The sequence below is a fragment of the Jaculus jaculus genome, chromosome 5, assembly GCF_020740685.1.
Source record: "Jaculus jaculus isolate mJacJac1 chromosome 5, mJacJac1.mat.Y.cur, whole genome shotgun sequence".
In the NCBI taxonomy this organism is placed as follows: Eukaryota; Metazoa; Chordata; class Mammalia; order Rodentia; family Dipodidae; genus Jaculus; species Jaculus jaculus.
This window is the reverse complement of record NC_059106.1, coordinates 56,247,206-56,269,792: the sequence shown is the minus strand read 5'-3', so window position 1 is coordinate 56,269,792 and position 22,587 is coordinate 56,247,206. Positions and strand designations below refer to the sequence as shown.

The 22,587-nt window shown below is 47.1% G+C and overlaps 2 pseudogenes; both read right to left on the bottom strand.

Annotated features, from left to right (window-relative positions):
- LOC123460657 overlaps positions 1-15,536 on the bottom strand; it is a 94,529-nt pseudogene extending 78,993 nt beyond the window's left edge.
- Positions 15,537-19,687: 4,151 nt separating this feature from the next.
- LOC101617311 lies at positions 19,688-19,956 on the bottom strand (annotated as a pseudogene).
- Positions 19,957-22,587: the final 2,631 nt, after the last annotated feature.

Sequence of the window (22,587 nt, the reverse complement as noted above, 5' to 3'; positions counted from 1 at the left end):
TAGAGGTAGGTGGATTACTGTGAGTTCAAGGCCACCTTGAGATTACATAGTGAATTCCAGGTCAGCTTGGGCTAGAGAGCAATACCCTACCTCAAAAAAACAAAACAAAACCAAAAACAAACAAATGAATAAAGGACATGGTTACAACTCAGTGGTAGAATGCTTGTCTAGCATGTGCACGCCCTAAATTCAATTCCTAGTACTGCAACAAAAGAAAAAAAAAATAGCAAAAATTAAACCAGACATGGTGGCACACTCTTGTAATAATAGCACTCTTAGGACAGAGGCATTAGGATCAATGAAAGTTCAAGGTCATCCTGGGCTACATATGAAGACCTTGTCTCAAAAAAATGTAATAATAATAATCATGGGCTGGAGAGATGGCTTAGCGGTTAAGCGCTTGCCTGTGAAGCCTAAGGACTCCGGTTCGAGGCTCGGTTCCCCAGGTCCCACGTTAGCCAGATGCACAAGGGGGTGCATGCATCTGGAGTTCGTTTGCAGAGGCTGGAAGCCCTGGCGTGCCCATTCTCTCTCTTTCCCTCTATGTGTCTTTCTCTCTATGTCTGTCGCTCTCAAATAAATAAATAAAAAATGAACCAAAAAACTTTAAAAAAAAAATAATAATCATAACTGAAAGAAAATAAACAAGGTTACCCAGGATCTCTAGAAAATAATTGGAAGAATTGTAATGAAATTAAACTGGAAAAAAAAATCCAAATATATTTCAAGGGGATAATGGCTGGAAGACACGAGACCTTGTGGTTGGGGGAGGAGCTTGGTTTACAAGTGAGGCAGGTCCATGTGGCATCTTCTACCCCCTGCCCAGAAGGTGTATCTTCTCAGATCCTGCTGCCTTAAATGCAAGTTCATATTTTGGGTGAAAGCGACATACACTGTTCCACCAGACCCTCCTTGGCAGGTCGAGTTTAGTGAACCGTGCTGTAGTCATTCACGACAGCTTAGAAGACATTGGATTTTCAGTTGCCTCACAGGAATTTGGCCTACTGCAGGTTATATTGGGCACGTAAGTAGACCTCAGCTGGCAAGCTTAGCTGGTGTCCAGGGGCAGGTTCAGAGCAGCTCAAGCAGGCACGCGGTCACCTTCCGCAATCCCAGGCCATCCGTCACGTCCACAACAACCAGCACCGCCTGAAATAGGCTTGCATTCCGAGCCAACTCCTGCCCTGTGGCCATAACACTCCCCTCAGAGCCCACATCTGGCCCTCCTACCTTGGGCTCTGACGGCCTTTTACCGGGTCTAGGTGTCCTCCCTGCTCTCCACTTTGACCCTCCAATCTTGTCCTCTGCCAGAGGTGAGATTCCTGCGCGGACCTCAGAGGAAAGATTCCGGAGTGTGCAGCCCCAGGCCTGGAAGACCTCAGCTATGCTCTCTTGACCATCCTCTGTTCTGCCTGGAACTCACCTTGATGAGGCTTCCAGAACATTCTAAGCCAAGTGTATCACATACTTCCAGCACTTCCCCCAGCTGGGCCCCATTCCCCAGCCCTGGAACCCTAAACAATGCTGTATCAACCAGATCTGTTTTCCATCGCTGCTGTAACAAATGGCTGACTACAAACCAATGGCTTGAAACAACACAAATGTATTAACTTACAGCTGTGTGGGTTAGAGGTCCAGCCTGACCTCACTGGGCTAAAATAAAGGTGTCAGCAGGGCCATGCTCCTTCCTGGGGGCTCTAATTAGAATCCATTTCCTGCTTTTTCTGGCTTCTTCCTCCATCTCTCCAACCTTTTCCATTGTCACATATCTCTCTCCTGCTGACTGCTCCCTCCCTCTTTCACCCCCCCCCCCAGGAAGGATTTCACTCCAGGCTGACCTAGAATTCACTATGTAGTCCCAGGGTGGCCTTGAACTCACAGCAATCCTCCTACCTCTGCCTCCTGAGTGCTGGGATTAAAGGTGTGTGCCACCACACCCAGTTCCCCACACCAACCTTACCTTTTTTTTTTTTGAGGCAGGGTCTCAATCTAGCCCAGGCTAACTGGAACCCATTTAAAAAAAAAAAATTATTTATTTGAGACAGAGAGAAGGGAGAGAGAGAGTGTGTGTGAGAATGGGTGCGCCAAGGCCTTTAACCACTGCAAACGAATTCCAGACATGTGCGCCAACATGTGCATCTGGCTTATGTGGGACCTGGAGAATTGAACTGGGGTACTTAGACTTCGCAAGCAAGCACCTTAACCATAAGCCATCTCTCCAGCCCCTGGAACTTACTTTTTGGCCCAGGATAACCTCCAATTTATGGTGATCTTCCTACCTCAGCTTTGAGAGCTGGGATTAAAGATGTAAGCCATCATGCTTGGCACTTTTTATTTTTTGGTGTATAGATGCTTGTTCTTCTATTTTATTTCCCTAATAATCTCTCATTGAACCTATATTTCTCCATTTTTTCTGTTTTTTGAGGTAGGGTCTTGCTATAGCCCAGGCTGGCCTGGAATTCACTGTGTAGTCTCAGGGTGGCCTCAAACTCACAATGATCCTCTGACCCCTGCCTCCCGAGTGCTGGGATTAAAGGCATGTGCCACCATACCTGGAAAAAAACAACAACAACAACAACTTTGTTTTAATATTTTATTTATTTGTTTATGCATTCAGTTATTTGAGAGAAAGAGTGAAAGAGGGAGAGAGAGAACCAAAGAGAGAGAATTGGTGTGCCAGGGCCTCTAACCACTGCAAATAAACTCCAGACATGTGCCACCTTGTGCATCTGGTTTATGTGGGTCCTGGGGGATCAAACCTGGGTCTTTGGGCTTTGCAGGCAAGTGCCTTAACTGCTGAGGCATCTCTGCATACATCTGAGAGGATGATTATTCTGCCTACTACACTATTCAACTGGGGAGAATCGAAATCATGCCTACCAGAGACCACACGCTCCTTCTGAAGGGGCCAATACCACTTAATGTAGCCCCCAATGATACTGTGATGCATGAAGATGGGCTGACCTTGACCAGATGTGCCAATATTTCAGGTGAATATAGAAAAATCCTATTCTCAGCTGGGCATGGTGGCACACGCCTTTAATCGTAGCAGTCAGAAGGCAGAGGTAGGAGGATCACCATGAGTTTGAGGTCACCCTCAGACTACACAGTGAATTCCAGGTCAACCTGGGCTTCAGCAAGACCCTACCTCAAAAAAAAAAAGAAAAAAAAAAAAAGAAAGAAAGAAAGAAAAAAAGTGGCAGGCAGTACAAAAAAATTAGAATGGTGTGCCAAGGCCTCGTGCCACACCAAATGAACTCTAAGCACATGTGCCACTTTGTGCTTCTGGTTTTACGTGGGTACTGAGGAATTGAACCCAGTCCATCAGGCTTTGCAAGCAGATGTTTTTAACCACTGAGCAATCTCTCCGTCCCTAAGTTTTCTAATTCTGAAATCACTGCATATTTAAAAAGGAAAAATAGGGCTGGAGAGATGGCTTAGCGGTTAAGGTGCCTGCCTGCAAAGCCTAAGGACCCAGGTTCGTTGTACCCACGTAAAGCCAGATGCACAGGTGGTGCATGCATCTGGAGTTTGTTTGCAGTGGCTGGAGGCCCTGGCACACCCATTTGTATTCTCTCTCTCTGTGTCCTCTCTCTGCTTGCAAATAAAGAAATAATTCTTTATAAAAAAAATCTTAAAAAAAAAAAGAAGTGAAAAAGAAAAGAAAAACCATACCAAACTAACTCCAGGGCTAAGATTTGGCCTGCTGCCACTCAGGTGTGCTCTGGTGGTCACCTGCACCCCATCAGCTCAGAGTAGATGATGAGAGACCATGTGGCACACACAGGCTCTGTGGGCTATAGGGATGAGGGCCAGCAGGGCCTGCAGGGGAGAGAAATGGTCAGGAGCCCAGTGAGTAGGTACCAAAGGGGATGCCTCAGGGGAAGGTTTGGAGGGAGAAGGGACCAGTCATCTCGCTAAGGGACCAGCTCTCATCTGTGGGTAACAGCAGAGCATCATAGAGTACAGGAAGTTAGGCTGAGGTTGACCTGCCGAGTTCCTCCCCAGCAAAGAACACTTCATGCTTGGTGACTTCAGAACTAGTCAAGAACACCCTTTCTTTCTTTTTCTAAAAATATTTATTTTATTTTATTTATTTATTTGAGAGGCAGATAGAGAGAATGGGTATGATGCATGCAAATGAATTCCAGATGCATGCACCATCTTGTGCATCTGGCTTATGTAGGTAATTGAACCTGGATCCTTAGGCTTTGCAGGCAAATGCCTTAACCACTAAGCTATCTCTACAATCCTTTTTTTTTTTTTTTTTTTTTTTGAGGTAGGGCTCACTTTAGCTCAGGCTGACTGGAATTCACTAAGTAGTCCTTTGGCTTTGCAGGCAAATGCATTAACCACTAAGCCATCTCACCAGTCCAATTTTTAAAAATATTTTATTTTTATTTATTTATGAGAGTGAGAGAGAATGAGTACACCAGGCCTCTAACTACTGCAAATGGAACTCCAGATGCATGCACTACCATGTGCATCTGCCTTACATGGGTTCTGAGGAATTGAACCTGGGTCCACAGCCTTCGCAAGCAAGCGCCTTAACCACTAAGCCATCTCTCCAGCCCAAAATGTAGGCATTTTTAAGTCAGGTGGGTGTGGTAGCTACCTGTGATCCCAGCACACCTGAATGGGAGACAGGGGACCCCAGGGCAAACTGGCCAGCTAGACTATCTGAACCTTAGAGCCCTGGGTCCAAGTGAGAGATGCTTTCTCAGTAAACAATGTGAGGAGCTACTGAGGAAGACATCGGAAATCAACTTCTGTCCTCCGTGCGTGCGCACGTGCGCACACACACACACACACACACACATGCATATGAACATGCATACACACCATGCCTACTTACACATGCCAAAAAGAACATTAAGATACTTTGGAGGGCTTGAGAGATGGCTTAACAGTTAAGGTACTTGTCTGCCAAGCCTAAGGACCCAGGTTCAATTCCCCAGGACCCACATAAGCCAGATGCACAAGGTGGCACATGCATCTGGAGTTTGTTTGCAGTGGCTAGAGGCCTTAGTGCACTTATTATCCCCCCGCCTTGTCTGCCTCTTTCTATCTCTCTCTATCTTAAATAAATAAATAAATAAATAAATAAATAAATAAATAAATAAATAAAATATTTGGGAGAGACTCCTCAGTGGAGCTGCCTGCAATAGGGGCAGTGTGTTCCAGGATGCAGCTTCCCTGAGTCATCACCTACACTGAGGTGGCCTTTCTGGTGATTCAGCTGCCTCTGAGTCATCCAGGATGGGATGAGACTTCTCATAGTAAGGCCGAGTTTGAATCTTGTGTTGCTCCTATAAGCAACCCTTTACCCTGCTCCGTAAGTAACCCCAATAAACTCATTGGTTCGCCAATATAAAACTATTTTCAGGGGCTGAGGAGGTGGCTCAGCAGTTAAATATGCTTTCTTGCTAAGCCTGACGGCATGAGTTTGATCCTCCCCAGTACCCATGTAAAGTCAGCCGAAAAGTGGCAGATGTGTGTGTGTCTGTAACCCCAGTGCACCTATGACAACAGGAGGCAGGGCCAGAAGCATCAGAAGCTTGAGGGCCAGCTAGCCTGGTATTTCTTAGCAGCAGCAAGAGACCCTACCTCAAAGAAGGTGGAAGAAGAGCTCAGACACTTTGAGGTTGACCTCTGACCTCCATGTGGGTGCCATGGCATGGGCATACATACATATAAACACAAAACAGCAAATAAATGCTATTAAAAATATTTTTAGGGGGCTGGAAAAATGGTTTCGCAGTTAGGGCACTCACCTACCAAGCCAAAGGACCCAGGTTCAATTCCCCAGGATCCATGTAAAACAGATACACATGGTGGCGCATGTGTCTGGAGTTAGTTTGCACTGTCTAAAGGCCCTGGCGTGCCCATTCTTTCTCTCTCTATCTGCCACTTTCTTTCTCTCTCAAATTTATCTGTAAAATGGGGAGGATGTTGACACCCACCTTATAGGTTTGTTATGAAGATTAATGAGTTCATGTGTGTAAAGTACTTGAAATACACCAAGAGCAGTGCCCAGGGCCTGGGGAGATGGATCAGTGGTTAAAGGCACTATCTTGCAAAGCCTACCAGCCAGGGTTCAATGTCCCAGTCACCCACACAAAGCCAGATGCAAAATATGGCGCGTGCTGGTGTGGTGGGGCATGCCTTTAATCCCAGCACTTAGGAGGCAGAGGTAGGAGGATCGCCATGAGTTCAAGGCCACCCTGAGACTACATAGTGAATTCCAGGTCAGCCTGGTCTAGAGAGTGAGACCCTACTTCAAAAAAAACAAAATAAGGGCTGGGAAAATGGCTCAGTGGTTACGGCATTTGCTTGCCAAGCCTAAGGACCCTCGTTTAATTCCCCAGGACCCATGTAAGCCAGATGCACAAGGGGCCGCATGCATCTGGAGTTTGTTTGCAGTAGCTTAGAAGCCCTGGCATGCCCATTCTCTCTTTCTCGCTAAATGCCTCTTTCTCTCTCTCTCTCTCTCTCTCTCAAATAAATATTAAAAATAAAATAAATAAATAAATAAATAAATAAAATGATTTTTTTTTTGGTAGGGTCTCACTTTTGCCCATCAGGCTAGCCTTTTTTTTTTTTTTTTTTTAAGGTTTATTTGTTTGACAGAACCAGAAAGAGAGAGACAGAGAGAATGGGTGCACACCAGGGCCTCCAACCACTGCAAATGAACTCCAGATGCCTGCACCCCCTTGTGTATCTGGCTTATGTAGGTCCTGGGGAATTGAACCTGGGTCCTTTGACTTTGTAGGCAAACATCTTAACCGCTAAGCTATCCCTCCAGTCCAAAATAAAATCTTTAAAAGATCAGTGTCCATAAATACTGACTCTTCTTACTATGTTTACTATTCTCTTCACCTCTCTTATGAATGAAGGAGTTTTTCAAACCTTAACTTAAGTTAGGTATAGTGCACAAGCCTGTAATCCAACACTCAAGAGGCAGAGGCAGGAGGAGCATAAGTTTGAGGCCAGCCTGGACTATATAATCAGACCCTGTCTCAAAAGCAAACAAGCAAACAGATCAAAAACCCTAACAACTTACACTGTAATGCAAGTGATCTATGTAAAATGGTAAGATGATGTAAATTTTACTTCTGGTCTCTGAATTCTTACATACACTCTTTGAGAGAGGAATATCACTTTCCATCTTGTAGACATGGAAACTGAAGTTTGGAAAAGACAAGTAAATTGATCATGGACGCTGAGTTTGGAATTGGAGAACATAGACTCGGTAGGTTTGGTGGGTTACGCCTGTAATCCAAGCACTCTGGAGGCTGAGGCAGGAGGATTTCTATGAGTTCAAGGCCACAGTATGCCACCTAGTGTGTTTGAGGCCAGCCTGGACTACATGAGAACCTGTTTCCCAAGAAGGAGAAAAGGAACGGAAGGGGAAAGGAGATGGGCAAGGGAGGGGGAAAAGGAGGAAAATGGGAGAGAAGGAAGGGAAATAGGGAAAGGAGGGAAGAGGCAAAAGAGAAGGGGAAGAGAGGGATAGAGAGAGAGGGAAAGAAGAGGAGAGAAGAAGAGAGGAGAGGAGAGGAGAGGAGAGGAGAGGAGAGGAGAGGAGAGGAGAGGAGAGGAGAGGAAAGAAGAGAGACTTGAACTAGATTTCCAAGGCTCCCATGGCTTTGAACTTGAGGCCATCCTGTGGAATAAAGTCTCAAGGCAAAGGAAGGTTATTGTTTCTGGTTTGTGGGTTTGGTTTGGGGTCAGCCCCTCAGTCCTCATGGTCCCAGATCCAGGAGATCCCAGGGTGTAGATCAGTGCGGGACTGTGGTGCAGAATCTAGTCTTAGTCCCGGTGCCAAGTCCCTCCCTCCCTTGGGAGTAGGCAGTGCTGGGGAGGGGGTGTCAGGGCAAGGAGCCTGCTCAGAATGACCCTGGTTCAGCTGCTGCCTGAGCACTTTCACAAGAAGGCTTTCCCAGCACCCCAGACTTACCCCAGGCTCTCTGCTCCCCACCACCACCTCTCCCACCACAGAAGAAACAGCTGACCCAACTTGAAAATGGGTCTGGTGACAACGCTGTGCGTTAAAGGCCTAAAAGGAACAGGCTCCGCCCAAGCAGAGTCCAGGCAGTCAGGCGGTAGGAGCATAGGTATGCAGGTTAGGAAAAAGTGGCTCCACTTTTCTGAGGTGTCCCAAACTGAAACTGGAGTAGTAACACCCACCTCACAGGCTAGGGATCCTAGAGAAGGAAGGCATTCTCTTTTTTTTTTTCTTTTCTTTTCTTTTTTCCAATGTAGGGTCTCCCTCTAGCCCAGGCTGACCCAGAAGTCACTACGTACTCTCAGCCTGGCCTTGAACTCTCAGAGATCTTCCTACCTCTGCCTCCCAAGCGATGGAATTAAAAGCTTGTGCCACCATGCTTGGCTGACCTGGCTCGATTTTTAACTTATTTATTTTATTTTATTTTTATTTATTTATTTGATAGAGAGAGATAGTAAGAGAGAGAGAAAATGGGCGTACCAGGGCCTCCAGCCACTGCAAATGAACTTCAGACACATGCACCCCCTTGTGCATCTGGCTAATGTAGGTCCTGGGCAATCGAACCTGAGTCTTTGGCTTAGCAGGCAAACGCTTTAACTGCTAAGCCATCCCTCCAGCCCTAACTTAACTTTTTTTTTTTTTTTTTTGCATGTATGTGTGGTATGTGATGGTGTGTGTGTGTTGTGTGTGTGTGGTGCATGCACATGTGTGTGCTCTCGCCTTCAGTGGCCAGAAGAGAATATCAGATATCTCCCTCCATCACTCACAGGCCTTGATTCTTAGGATTCCAGAGCTTGCTGTTGGCTAGCCCCAGTGATTCTCTGGTCTTCACTCCTCACAGGACTGGAGTTATAGACATGCCTGGTCACACCCTGCTATTTACGTGGGCTCTGGAGATTTGAACTTGGGCCGTCTCGGGCCCTCTCAGGTCCTCGTGTTGTTCCGGAAGCACAGGCTGAGTCATCTTTCCAGCCATTCCTTTCTTCTTCTAAGATCTTTATTGAGCTGTAATTTACATACCATAAAATCTAAGCCTCCAATGATTTTTTTTTTCACATATTTTCAGAGTGGTGCAATCCTCACCACATCAACTTGAGCATGTTTTCATCATCCTCCACAAACCATGGCCCCATCGACAATCACTCCCCTTTGCCTCCCCGGTCTGAGAAAACCACTAAGCTACTCTTTCCTTATTTTTATTTATTTGAGAGTGATAGGCAGAGAGAGAAAGAGGCAGATAGAGAGAGGATGGGTGCACCAGGGCCTCCAACCACTACAAAGGAACTCGAGACACATACACCCCCTTGTGCATCTGACTAACATGGGTCCTGGGGAATCAAGCCTCGAACCAGGGTCCTTAGGCTTCATAGATAAGTGCTTAACCGCTAAGCCATCTCTCCAGCCCAACTACTCTTCCTTTATAGATTAGCCTTTTTGTTTGTTTTGGTGTTTTGGTTTTTTTTCCCCGAGGTAGGTTCTCACTCTAGCACAAGCTGACCTGAAATTCACTCTGTCGTCTCAGGGTGGCCTCGAACTCCTTTACCTCTGCCTCCCGACTGCTGGGATTAAAGATTTGCACCACCATGCCTGGCTGTAGATTAGCCTTTTGTGGAAATTTCACATGTGTGTAACTTTACATTTCCCCAGCCTTGCTCCTTCTACTCAGTATGGCTCTGGGGTCCAGCCACCCAACTACATATTCAGTAGTTTATTCTTTTTATGACTGAATAATATCCTGTCTTATGACTGCACCATATTTTGTTGATGTAGTCATTCATTGAGTGGACATTTGTCATACCACATGTTGGTAATTATGAAAACTGTGGCTGTGAACATCTCCGCATAAGTCTTTGGGTAGACATGTTTCCATTTCTCTTGGGTATCAGACACCTAGGAGGAAGATTACTGGGCCGTAGAGTAAATTTAGGTTAGAGTTAAAATGTGTGTGTGTGTGTGTGTGTGTACAAGCACAGAGATAAATAGAGAAAGAGAGAGAGAGAAAGAAAGAGAGAGAGAGAGAGACTGGGCACACCAGGCCTCTTGCCACTGCAAAATGAACTCCAGGCACATGTGCCACTTTGTGCATCTGGCTTTACGTGGGTCCTTGGGAAACTGAGCAGGTTTTGTAAGCAAGCATTAAAAAGATGCTGAGCCATCTCCCCAGCCCAGGTTTAACTTAAAAAAAAATTGGGGGAAACAAAAATATATAAATAAATAAGGGCAGGGGAGTGGTGGTGCATGCCTTTAATCCCAGCACTCAGGAGGCAGAGATAGGAGGATCACCATGAGTTCGAGGCCACCCAGAGACTACAGAGTGAATTCCAGGTCAGCCTGGACTATAGTGAAACCATACCTCAAAAAACAAACATATATATATGTTATATATATATATATAACTTGGGGAGAGATGGCTTAGCAGTTAAGGCACTTGCTTGCAAAGCCCAATGACCGAGGTTCAATTCCCCAGTACCTACAGAAAGCCAGATGCACAAAGAGGTGCATGAGTCTATAGTTCATTTGCAGTAGCTGGAGGCCCTGGCATGTTCATTCTTTCTGTCTCTCCTCCCTCCCTCCCTCCCTCTCTCTCTCTCTCTCTCTCTCTCTCTCTCTCTGTCTGCATGCAAATAAATTATGGCTCAGTGGATAAAGCACTCCCATGCAAGCATGGGGACCTGAGTTGAGCTCCCCAGCACCCATGTAAAGCCGGACACTGTAGTTCTGGTGTCCATAATCCCACCACACCTATGAGGGAGGCAGACAGGAAAATCATCTGGAGGCCTGTGTGTGTGTGTGTGTGTGTGTGTGCACCAAATCTTTTGCCACCACAAGGAATACCAGATGCATGCACCACGTTTTGCATACTGCTTTCCATGGGTACTGGGGAATTGAACTCAGGCTGGTAAGCTTTTGCAAAGCTGGTACAGGGAATCTTAATCCTAATAGGGTTTTTTTTCTCTTTTCTTTTCTTTTTTTTTTTTTTTTTTTTTTTTTTTTTTTTTTAGGTAGAGTCTTGGTTTAGCTCAGGCTGACCTGGAATTTACTATATAGTATCAGGTTGTCCTTGAACTCAAAGTGATCCTCCTACCTCACCTTCCAAGTGCTGGGATTAAAGGCATGCATCACCACACACAGCAATTTCTTATTTTTTATTTATTTTTAATTTTGTTTATTTTTATTTATTTATTTGGGATCAACAGAGAGAGAGAGAATAGGTGCACCAGGGCCTCCAGCCACTGCAAGCGAACTCCAGACACACGCACCACTTTGTGCATCTGGCTTACGTGGGTACTGGGGAATCGAGCCTCGAACCAGGGTCCTTAGGCTTCACAGGCAAGCACTTAACCGCTAACCCATCTCTCCAGCCCTCAAATAAATAAATTAAAAAAATATTTTATTTATATATTTGCAAGTAGAAAGAGATAGAAGAGAGACAAAGAAATAAATTTTTTAAAAATAAGAAAGAGTGGATTAGGTTAAGGTGTTTGCCTGAGAAGCCAAAGGACCTAGGTTTGATTCCTCAGGACCCATATAAGCCAAATACACAAGGGGCACATGCGTGGAGTTTGTTTGCAGTGGCTATAGGCTGTGGTGTGCCCATTTTCTCTTCTCTCTCTCTCTCTCTCTGCTTGCAAATAAATAAATAAAAATAAAAGAATTATTTTAAAAATTATTTATTTGAGAGAGAGAGATTGAGAGAGTGAGTATGGGTGCACCAGGGATCCTGTCCCTGCAAACAAACTCCAGACACATGCACCACTCTGTGCATCTGGCTTTATGTGGATACTGGGGAATTGAATCTGGGTCACCAGGCTTTGCAAACAAGTGTCATTAACATCTGAGCCATCTCCCCAGCCCATTCTTGCTTTTTCAATGTGGAAGTGTTGAGGATTGAACCCAGGCATGGCCTTGCTCACACATGCTAGGTAACCACTGAGCTCTATCCCCAGCCCAATAACATGGATGTCCCAGAGACAGCCACGCTGAGCTAGTGGATCTCCAGTTCTCCGCTCACACTCCTCGTGCCCTTGAGCCTGGTCCTCAGAACTCTCCAGAGAGCTCCCCTCCCTCTCAGTTTGCAGTCTTGGCTATTATCCACCATCCCCTTGGTCTCTCCCTATGTCTAGTGATCTTCCTTCCCTCCACTCTTCCCTCCTCCACTGCCCACCTGCAGCCTTTCTTTTCATGTGTCAAAATTCCCCGGGGTGGGGGCGAGGGGCTGAAGAGACGGCTTAGCAGTTAAAGTGCTTGCTTGTAAAGCCTGATATCCTGGGTTCAATTCCCTAGTACTCACATAAAGCCAGATGTATAAAGTGGTGCATGCATCTGGAGTTCATATGCAGTGGCAGGAGGCCCTGGAGCACCCATATTCTCTCTCTTTCTTTCTCTCTTTGCAAATAAATGAAAAAGTCTCCTGGGGCTTCAAGGCTAAGCCCCTTTCTAATGTCTATCCCAATTCTCTTCCCTGATTAGATCAGTGTTGTTCAATCTATGGCCACCAATGCTGGGTGGTCATTTAGCCCCTGAAATGTACTTAGTCCAATCTGAAATGTGTTGAATTGTAAAATGCACTCCGTATCTTTTGTTTTTAAACATTTTATTTACTTGTTTATTTACTTATTTGAGAGAGAGAGAGAGATAAACAGGCAGATAGAGAATGGGTGCACCAGGGCCTCCAGCCACTGCAAATCAACTCCAGATGCATGCGCCACCTTGTACATCTGGTTTTACTTGTGTACTGGGGAATGGAACCTGGGTCTTTTGGCTTTGCTAGCAAATGCCTTAACCACAAAGCCATCTCTCCAGCTCCTTAAATTTTTTTTTTTTTTCTTTTGGATTTTCGAGGTAGGGTTTCCCCTGTAGCTCAGGTTGACCTGGAATTCACCATGTAGTCTCTGGGTGGCCTCGAACTCAAACACATCCTCCTACTTCTGCCCCCAGAGTGCTGGGATTAAAGGAATGTGCCACCTCACCTGGCAATTTTGATATCTTTTTTTATTTTTTTGCCTTCCTCCATCACCCATGTGACATATTAATGGGCCCCATATTGTGCAGGTCTTGTGCAGGGAAAGATAGCTGCTGTGAGGTCATGAATGCACTGGTCAGTTCATGATCAGAACACCAGGGCCTCCAGCCACTGCAAACAAACTCAAGACGCATGTGCCACTTTGTGCATCTGGCTTTACATGAGTACTGGGGAATCAAACCCAGGTTGGTAGGCTTTGCAGGCAAGTGCTTTAACAGCTGAACCATCTCTCCAGCCCCTGTTTGTTTATTTGTGAGGAAGTTCTTGCTGTGTAGCCCTGGCTGACCTCAAATTTGGAGTAATTCTCCTGCCTCTACCAACTGAGTGTGTGACCCAATACATCCAGTTTGAAATTATGTTATTGAAATTAATTTCACTATCCTTTAGAAAGGTTTTCTTGTTCTTTGCTGTCTGGGGATGGACGTGAAGCCTCCAGCATGCTAGGCAAGTTCTCCATCCCTTAGTGAGCCCCAGCCCTTCCTCTCCGTATGTGGCCGACATTGTGGTTTGCAGTACAGATCTTGGACAGTTCCTGTTTACTGAATACCTATTTCTTACATTTTAGTATGTTATCTTACACATTTATATCTGACACAAGCCTTTCTATAGTACTGTGGGATGGGGTTTTCTCCTTTCCCCCCCCCTTTTTTTTTTGAGGTAGGGTCTCACTCTAGCTCAGGCTGACCTAGAATTCACTAGGTAGTCTCAGGGTGGCCTTGAACTCAAGGCAATCCACCTACCTTTGCCTCTCCAGTGCTGGGGTTAAAGGCATGCACCACCACGCCCAGATGTTACTCCTTTTTACAGCGAAGGAAACTAAAATTGAGAGAGAGTATGACCTGCCCAAGGTCACAGTGATTCAAAACCACCCTTATGACTCCAAAGCTTGTGTCTTCCATGACATCTTACTGCTCAGACTCTTGAGACACCAAGAGCTTTGGGAGGGGGGGTCATTGGCTGAGACTGGTATATCTTTGGGGGTCTGTGTGAGGTGTCTTTGTCCTTTGAATTAGAACAGCTCTGCATGGTAATGAATCATGATAATCAGAAACTCTGACTGAATACTAGTCTTTCATAAAGGCAAAATGAAAAACCGGATTAATTAATATAAGCAATGGGGCCTGGCAAGATGGTTCAGCAGTTAAAGATGCTTGCTTGCAAAACCTGCTGGCTCTGGGTTCAATTCCCAAAGCCACCCATATAAGCTGTACTGAGTGGTGATAAAAAGAAATGTGGAAACCGGGTGTAGTGGCTCACTCCTTTAATCCCAGCACTTGCGAGGCAGAGGTAGGAGGATCACTGTGACTTCGAGGCCACCCTGAGACTCCATAGTGAATTCCAGGTCAGCCGGGGCTAGAGCGAGACCCCACCTCGAAACCTCCCCGCCCCCAAGGAAAAGAAAGAAAAGAAATGTGGTATTTGTTTGCAACAGCAAGAGGCCCTGGTGTGTCCATGCCCACATACGCTCTCTCGCTCTCTCACACGCAACACATATGAATAAATAAATAACTGTATGCTTTTGAAATCTATCGAATCTTGGGATCTGTGGGTGAAATAAAAGGCCGAGGACTACTGATCTAAACGAACACGTCAATTTACAGGTGGGGAAATCAGTCCAGGGAGGAGAAAGGCATTACACAGGACGGTCAGCAAGCAAATAGCTGCCAGGGCCCAGCGCAGGTGCTGCGTGTGTGGGGTCCCACGTATTCCTCACTTTCTCTACTCGGAAGGGTTTCAACCCTCACCACCTGGAAGCCCTTTGTGTTGAGCCTGTCCCAAGGACTAGAAAGAGGAGGGGGACAACCCACCTCCCATCAGTGCCCCAAGGCCACCATCTGATCCTGGGCTAAGAATTCCTTTCAGAGACCTAAATGGGTTGAAAATAAATGCGAACCCTTGGAGGCCTCCAAGAACATCCATGTTTCTTTCTTAGCTTAGTTGCACCGGGTACTACAAGGGTCCTTTCTGGGGGCTGGCTCCCCAAAAATCTTGTGGTTCCACTCCCATCAGTACATACACCCGTGCTGGGAAGGATGTTGGGACAAACCTCCCACCTCCCAGCACCTCTCCAAATAGGCAGGAGAAAGGGCCACAGAGGGGATGCCGAGTCCACCCCCTTGACCTCAGCGTAGGAAGCCACAGTCGAAGGCAGAGAAGGAGAGATGGGAGAGGGACGCGGAAACCAGGAGGCACAGCAAGAGTGTCCCAGACAAAGAGGAAGAGAGGGTGAATGCATAGACTCCGAAAGTGAACCCGGGAAAGGAGCAGAAATGAGAAGAAAAAAAAAAAAAGTGATCGGAGCCTTGGGAAGGAAAGACTAGGAGGGGACGGTGGGGGGGAAGCGAGTTGGAGCCGTGGACGCAGGGAGCGCCGGGGGGCGCGCGGGTCCCTGTCCCCGGGGCGGGGCGGGGCGGGGCGGACCCTCCCGGCGGAGCCCGGCCCCGCGGCGGCGGCGGCGGCCGGCCGAGCGGCCGCATTCCTCCGGGTTTCCCACACATCGGCCATCAAAGCGTCCCCAAAGCCCCAGCTTTTCCCGCGCCCCTCCCCCGCCCCTGGCTGGAGAAGCTATTTTTCACCCCCCCCCTCCACAACCCGGTCTTTTAATCTGTTGTGGGAAAAGAAAGCGGCTTTTGTTGGACGAGGGGCTGCGCGGGGGGCGGGGAGGGGGCGGCGGCGATTGTGTCCCGCAGCTGCGCCCGGCCCGCGGGGCTGGGGGGGCGGGGCGGGGCCGGGCGAGGCTGCCCACCGGCATGGGTGAGGCCCGGCAGGGTCGCGCGGTGGAGAGGGACCGGAGGGAGAGAGGCCACCCTGGCGCCCCTGTCCATTGTCACCCTCGCTTAGCCCTGTTCCACACCTGGCTCGAAGATTGCGGGAAGATGGGACTCCGCGGAAGAGGGCACTTGGAGGGACAGTCCGCGCAGGCAAGGGATTGGCATGTGGACCGCCATGTGGTGGGGAGGGAGCCGCAGTCCTCAAAGGGGCAGGGTGCATTTAGTCGATTTAAAAAAAAAAATTTATTTATTTATTCATTTCGACTTTTGCACTGCTGGGGATAGAACCCAGAGCCTCGTGCATGTTAGGCAAGTGCTATAGATAACTCTGCCGTGGAGCTACCCCCCAGCCAGGCAGCCTGCTCCAGTGGGGGCCCAGACACACAAGGTTAGGAGAGCTCACGCCAGCGAGAAAGGCTCACACTCCAAACGCACAATGCCTAAGTGAGTTTCTTTTGCCCTTGTATCCCCAGAGGATAAGCCCTGCGCTCTGAAAACCCTGTTCAGCCTCCCAACAGCTGTGTGACCTTGGGCAAGTTACCTCAACCTCTCTGAGCCTTAATCAGTCTTGAGGATTTACGTACATCCATGTATGTAAAATGTCCAGTTTAAGTCAAGATTGCCAGTATGCCTATAGTCCCAGCCCTTCAAAGGCTGAGGCAGGAGGATAGACAGTTTGAGGCCATCCTGGGCTCCATAGCAAGACCTTGTCTCATAAAGCAAAAAGAAGCAAACATCTAGGCTTGGTGGTACATGTCTTTAACTCCAGCCCTCAGGAGGTTGAGGCAGGAAGATTGCCTTGAGTCTGAGGCCAGCCTGCCTACACAGTGAGTTGTAGGTTAGCCTGAGCCAGAGAGAGACCCTGCCTCAGAGAGAGACAGACAGAGAGAAAGAAAGAGGTTAAGGTCAGGCTCATGACTGGCACTCAGGAAAAGTTTCACATAAACCTGCTGACACTTCGGGCACCATCAGGATTGTGCTCTGGGACAGAACTGGCCGGCAGGAGGCTCCCTGTGAGCTGTAGCCCGAGCCAGCCCTTGCCTTCTGGCATCCTTGCATCTCCAGCTCACTGTAGAGCTATGGCCCAGTGGGGGTGGAGGAGCCCTTTCCTCTCTGGCAGGGTCAACTTTGTCACCAGGCCTGTCCCTCCCCTCCCATCTCCTTCCCCTGGCAGCCTTTGAACTGCTGCTGGGACTTGAGCCAGGGCGAGACAATGTCTGGGCAGGGTGAACACTGCTCCTCAAGGCCTTTTTATTGCCTTCATCTTTTCCTGTCCTGGATCCTGGACCCATCATCCTTCCAAGACTTTTTCTGAATCCCCATTGGTGGGGCTCCAACCCAACTGTTTCTGCTAGTCTGCTGCGGAGAGCGTGAGGCCTGGGAGTTATGGAATCAAAAGACCATCAGCACAGCCTGCATTTGAATGGTTTCAATTTTTGTGTTCTTTTCAGTGCTGGGGATCAAGCCTTAGGGCCTTGTTCACACTATTCAAGCTTTCCATCTCTGAGACATACCTGGAGGCTCCCTGCAGTTAAAATTTAAATCCTCTGGGTCTGGGTATGGCTGCACATGCCTGTAATCCCTCCACTTAGGAGGCAGAGGCAGGGGGATTGTCACAAATTTGAGACCATTTTTTTGAGCTATATAGTGAGTTCCAAGCCATCCAGGGCTGAACAGCGAGAACCTGTCTCAAAAGACCTAAATAAATAAGTAAATAAAGCCGGGTGTAGTGGCCCACACATTTAATTCCAGCACTCCTGAGGCAGAGGTAGGAAGATTGCCATGCTTTGAAAGCCAACCTGGGCAACAAAGTGAGTTCCAGGCCAGCCTGGGCTAGAGTAAGACCCTGCCTCACAAAATCAAAAGAAAAAATAAAATAAAATAAATCCTGCCTTTAAAATGGTGATCTCCCAAAGATGATTACTGGGGCAGAATTTACCACATTGGAAATAGACCTTCTAACAGTCTATTTTTGATTTTTTTTTTCTCCTTCTTGCTATTTGTTAGCCAGAGTGAGTTCCCTTATAACTTACTGTTGCTTTCCAAAGTCTAAAAGCCTCAGTCTTTTCCCCTAGCAGAGAATGAGGCCAAGGGTGTCCCTGTCTGTCTTATCTAGAAGAACTAAGGTGAAGGACCTGGCCCTCCTCCATGGCCCTATGTAGTGTTGCAGCTTGAATGTCTGTCTGTGGGTGTATCAGGGTTTGAGCCACAGACCTGGGTTCAAATCCTCACTGTGGAGAGGTTTTCCTACTGGCAGCTCTTTGAACTTGTGTCTTTGTCTAGGAAATGACCAGAGTAATCCCCACCCCCCAAAACTCCAGGCAGATTATATAAAATAGAAACCACCTGTCCACTGGGTGTGATGGTGGATATTGGTAATCCCAGTATTCTGGAGGCTGAGGTAGGAGAATTGCTCCAAGTCTGAGGCTAGCATGTGCTACATAGAGAGACCCTATCTCAAAAGCGTCACCTTCATCAGAAAGAAAGAAAAAGAAAAAGAAAAAAAGAACAGAACCCATACTGCAATCCTTCTGGTTTGCCTGTGGGTCCTCCCCTCCCACCTCAGGTTCAGAGCCAGCCCTGAAACATGCCCATGGTCACTGCCTGCCTGGTGAAGTAAGGACTGAGTTAGCTCAGCTGGCTTTGGCTTGGAAGGTAAAGAAAGAGAAGCAGGCACTCAACTCCAGTGAATATGGGAGGGTAGCTAGAGTGGGAGAGGTATGCCTAGCATGTATAAGGCCCTTGGGTTCCATCCTTAGCACCAAAATAAATGTATAGAGGCCTGGGGAGATGGCTCAGTGGATAAAACATGCTGCACAACTTGGAGTAACCGAGTTTGGGTCCTCGGACCGCAAATAAAAGCGGAAAGCTATAGCAGACTCCTGCAATCCCAGTGTGCCTACAGCAAGATGGGAGCCGAGGCAGGAGAGTGCTTTGAACACTTTAAAAAAAAAATTATTTATTTATTTGAGAGAGAGTGAAAGAAAGAGGAAAAGAGAGAGAGAGAATATGGGTGCACCAGGGCCTACAGCCACTGCAAAGGAACTCCAGACGCATGCATCCCCTTGGGGATCTGGCTTTACGTGGATCCTGGAATATCGAACCAGGATCCTTTGGCTTTGCAGGCAAACGCCTTAACCACTAAGCCATCTCTCCAGCCCCTCCTGGAAGCTTTTAAACAGTGCTAAGCAACAAGGAAGGCCCTCCCTCAAAATGAGTTGTCCTCTGACCTCCACATGCCCTCCATAGCACGTGCACACCAATCCAGGCACAGATACATATTTAAAAAAGAAAATATTGTTTACCATCATGGAAGTTGTTAATAAAAAAAATAAAAATAAAATAAAACAAAAAAAAAATAGAAAGATTCAGAATCATTTCTCTAAATAAATAAATGCTTCCTGGAGTCTGTGTATAGAAAACACCCTGCCTTTGCTTCTCTCAGTCTGGAGGAATAGAAGCTTCTCAAGCCCAAGCTGCCCAGGAGTTTCCTTGGAAGGACAGAAGGAAAAGCATAGGGACAGGAGGACAGAAGCTTTCCCAGCAGGTGAAAATCTTTTTTTTTTTTTTTTTTGAGAAAACAAACAATCTCTATTGTCTAGAAATATACATTTAAAAAGTCCCCAACAGGGGCTGGAGAGATGGCTTAGCGGTTAGGCGCTTGCCTGTGAAGCCTAAGGACCCCGGTTCGAGGCTCGGTTTCCCAGGTCCCACGTTAGCCAGATGCACAAGGGGGCGCACGCGTCTGGAGTTCGTTTGCAGAGGCTGGAAGCCCTGGAGCGCCCATTCTCTCTCTCTCCCTCTATCTGTCTTTCTCTCTGTGTCTGTCGCTCTCAAATAAATAAATAATAAATGAACAAAAAAAAAAAAAAAAAATTTAAAAAGTCCCCAACAAAAGATGCTATTCTCTCATTTCCCCATCTTCTTCTTCAACACCTCTGATATAAAGGACATTGTTACACCTTATTAAAACCTCACCCAGATGTCCAGACAATGCCCCATCTATGCATTCTTCTGTATTTCCAAGCTGCATGTTCATGTAGCCATCTACAGATACCAGGTAGCCCTTGTACTCCATTCCCCACTTAAGTTTCACCATCACTGGCTTTCCTGTTAGTCCATTGGGAAAGGTTTGGATTGAGGGGTAAACTCATCGCGAATGCAGATGAACGGGGATGAACGGATGAACGCTGCAAGCTACCAGCCGCCGCCACAGCCACTCCCTCTTGGCCACAGCCACTCCCTCAAGGTCCCGGTGAAAATCTTGAATCTGCCACTTCCTACTTAATGTGACCTTGGGTGAACACATTCACCTCTCTGCACCTCACTATACTTGTCCATAAAATGGATCAATACCATGTGAGTTGGGGTGGGGCGGGGCTCTGAGCCCTTCAGTTGCCTGCACAGTTCCTGACTTTGGCTCCTGGTGACTTGATCTGCAAATGGGCTGCAGCAGGTTTCCTTCCAATTACAGCAAGACTGTCAGCCTCACTAAAAAAAAAAAAAAAAAAAAAAAAAAAAATGGATCAATGAAGTCAGGTGTTGTGGTGCACAGGTGTAAAACACAGCACTCAGAGGCTGAGGCAGGAGGATTTTGAATCTGAAGGTAGCCTGGGCTACCTAGAGGCCTTATCTTCGAAGGAACAGTCAATGACAATCTGCAGAGCTGAGGCTGGGGCCCAGAGTAAGAAAGGGCGCTTACACGGCATTCATGCTTAGCACTCACAAGGAGGCCTTAGGTTCTATCCCCAGCACTACAACCCCCTCCAAACAATAATAATAATAATACAAAAACAAACATACAAACAAAAGCAAAACCAACATTTAAGAAAGCAAACAGGTTTTGGCAAACAAGACTCAACAAGCAATGCTGGTGGTGGTGATGGGTCTAGATGTTTCTGAGTAGCCCATTTTGAAAACTTCTGAAATCTCCACCACTATATGAACTTAGGTCCCCATGTTCCTTATACAATTTTTGCTGTATTGCCCAAAATCCCGAGAGCCAACTTAACAGGAACCACTAAGCTGAAGGGGCACCTTCTATCCCTGGGAACACATAGTCACATGTAGCTCGAAAAGCTCATTACCTGATTGCCACTGTGCTTCCCACCCTGAGTCCTCAGTGCTGTGCCCAGTTGGGAGCTAGGTGAATATTCTTTTCCTCCCAATTTTGGAGAAGAGATAGCAGATGGAGTGAGCATGGGTAGCCTGGGCAAAGATTTCAGCCTTGTCTTGATTTAGTTTTTTTTTTTCTCTCTCTCTCTTTCCTTGCATTTTATGCCTGTACTTTGGTGTCCAGACTCGCTGAGGGAAGGAGATGGTACATGTTTTCAGCCAGGGGCTGGGAAGCCCTCACCACACCATTACAGCCACCTTCTGAGCAGACAGACATTTAGTAGAAAGTGCACCCTTGGGCTGGAGAGTTGGCTTAGTGGTTAAGGCACTTGCCTGTAAAGCCAGAGGACCCAGGTTCTATTCCCCATGACCTACATAAGCTGGATGCACAAGGTGGCACATGTGTCGGGAATTCCTTTGTAATGGCTAGAGGTCCTGGCATGCCCATTCTCTCTCTCTCTCTCTCTCTCTCTCTCTCTCTCTCTCCTCTCTCTCTCTCTCCCTTTCTTTCTGTCTGCCTCTCTCCCCCAAATAAATAAAAATAAATAAAAAATTTCAATAAAAAGAAAGTACACTCTCTAGAATCCTTGAAGTCACACGGATCACTTAAGGCTGGGATGCAAGCGGACAGGGAGTCAAAAGAAGAGGAAAACTGGATCCTGGTCACAAGTCAGTCACTGACATCCCACATAACCTTGGACACGGTTCTAAGGCCCCCTTGGTCCCCGCAGCTACACACGGGGATAAGATAGCTAGCCAGATTGATACAATCCAGTTTAGGCAAAAGACATCTGCAATCCTCATCATCATTACTTTGACTTTGAAATTAAAGAGTTCAGAGACCCCTACTACCAGCACGCTTCAACATTTTAAGGCAAAACAGTTTATCTTACAGTTCAGACAGTTCCTTAAAAAAAAAAAAATCAGAGAGCGCACCATTGGGGTTTTTTTTTTTTCTATTATTATTATTTTTATAATTTTGGCAGAGGAAGATCCAGTTCCTGGAAATTGCTTACAAGATGATTCCTGACACTGGGAGGAGATAGTTAAAAAGAAAAGAAGGAGAAAAGCCATATGCCTACACAGATAAAGGAAGAAATTGAAAAGGAAAGGAATAAACAAAAGAAAGAACTGAAAGAGAAAAAAAGGGGGGGGGGCAGGGAAGACGTTAAAGGGCCCCAATTCAGGGGACGTTATCAAATTCTTAGCATCTGCAACTCGCAAGCGGCTCTCGGGCCGGCCGGCCGGGGCGGCGCAGACCCGGCCCCTGTCTCGGGTGTCGGGCGCTCATTGGCGGAGCGCCGTCGCCGGCCGGTGACTGCCCGAGGAAAGGTTGCCTGGGACACGCATCCCTGTGTGAACGCATGACGTCCCACCCTGGCGCCAGGCTGTCTGGGGCTGAGTCTTAGATCAACACAGCTGTGGGACCGGGACCCACAGCTGGGCAAAGGAGCGGATTCCTCAACAAAAAATAGGATTGTGAGAAAAGTTCTGAAACAAAAACAGCGCAGACAAAAGCCTTAATGACATCCTTTCATAAAAATAAAAAATGCAAGAGGGGGGAAAAAGCTGGTAAAAGGAGCAGAACTGGGAACAGAAAGTTCAGAGACATTTGGAATAAGAGGCTGAGGCCCCCATCACCACTAAACAAGTTGCAGAAAGCCCGAGCG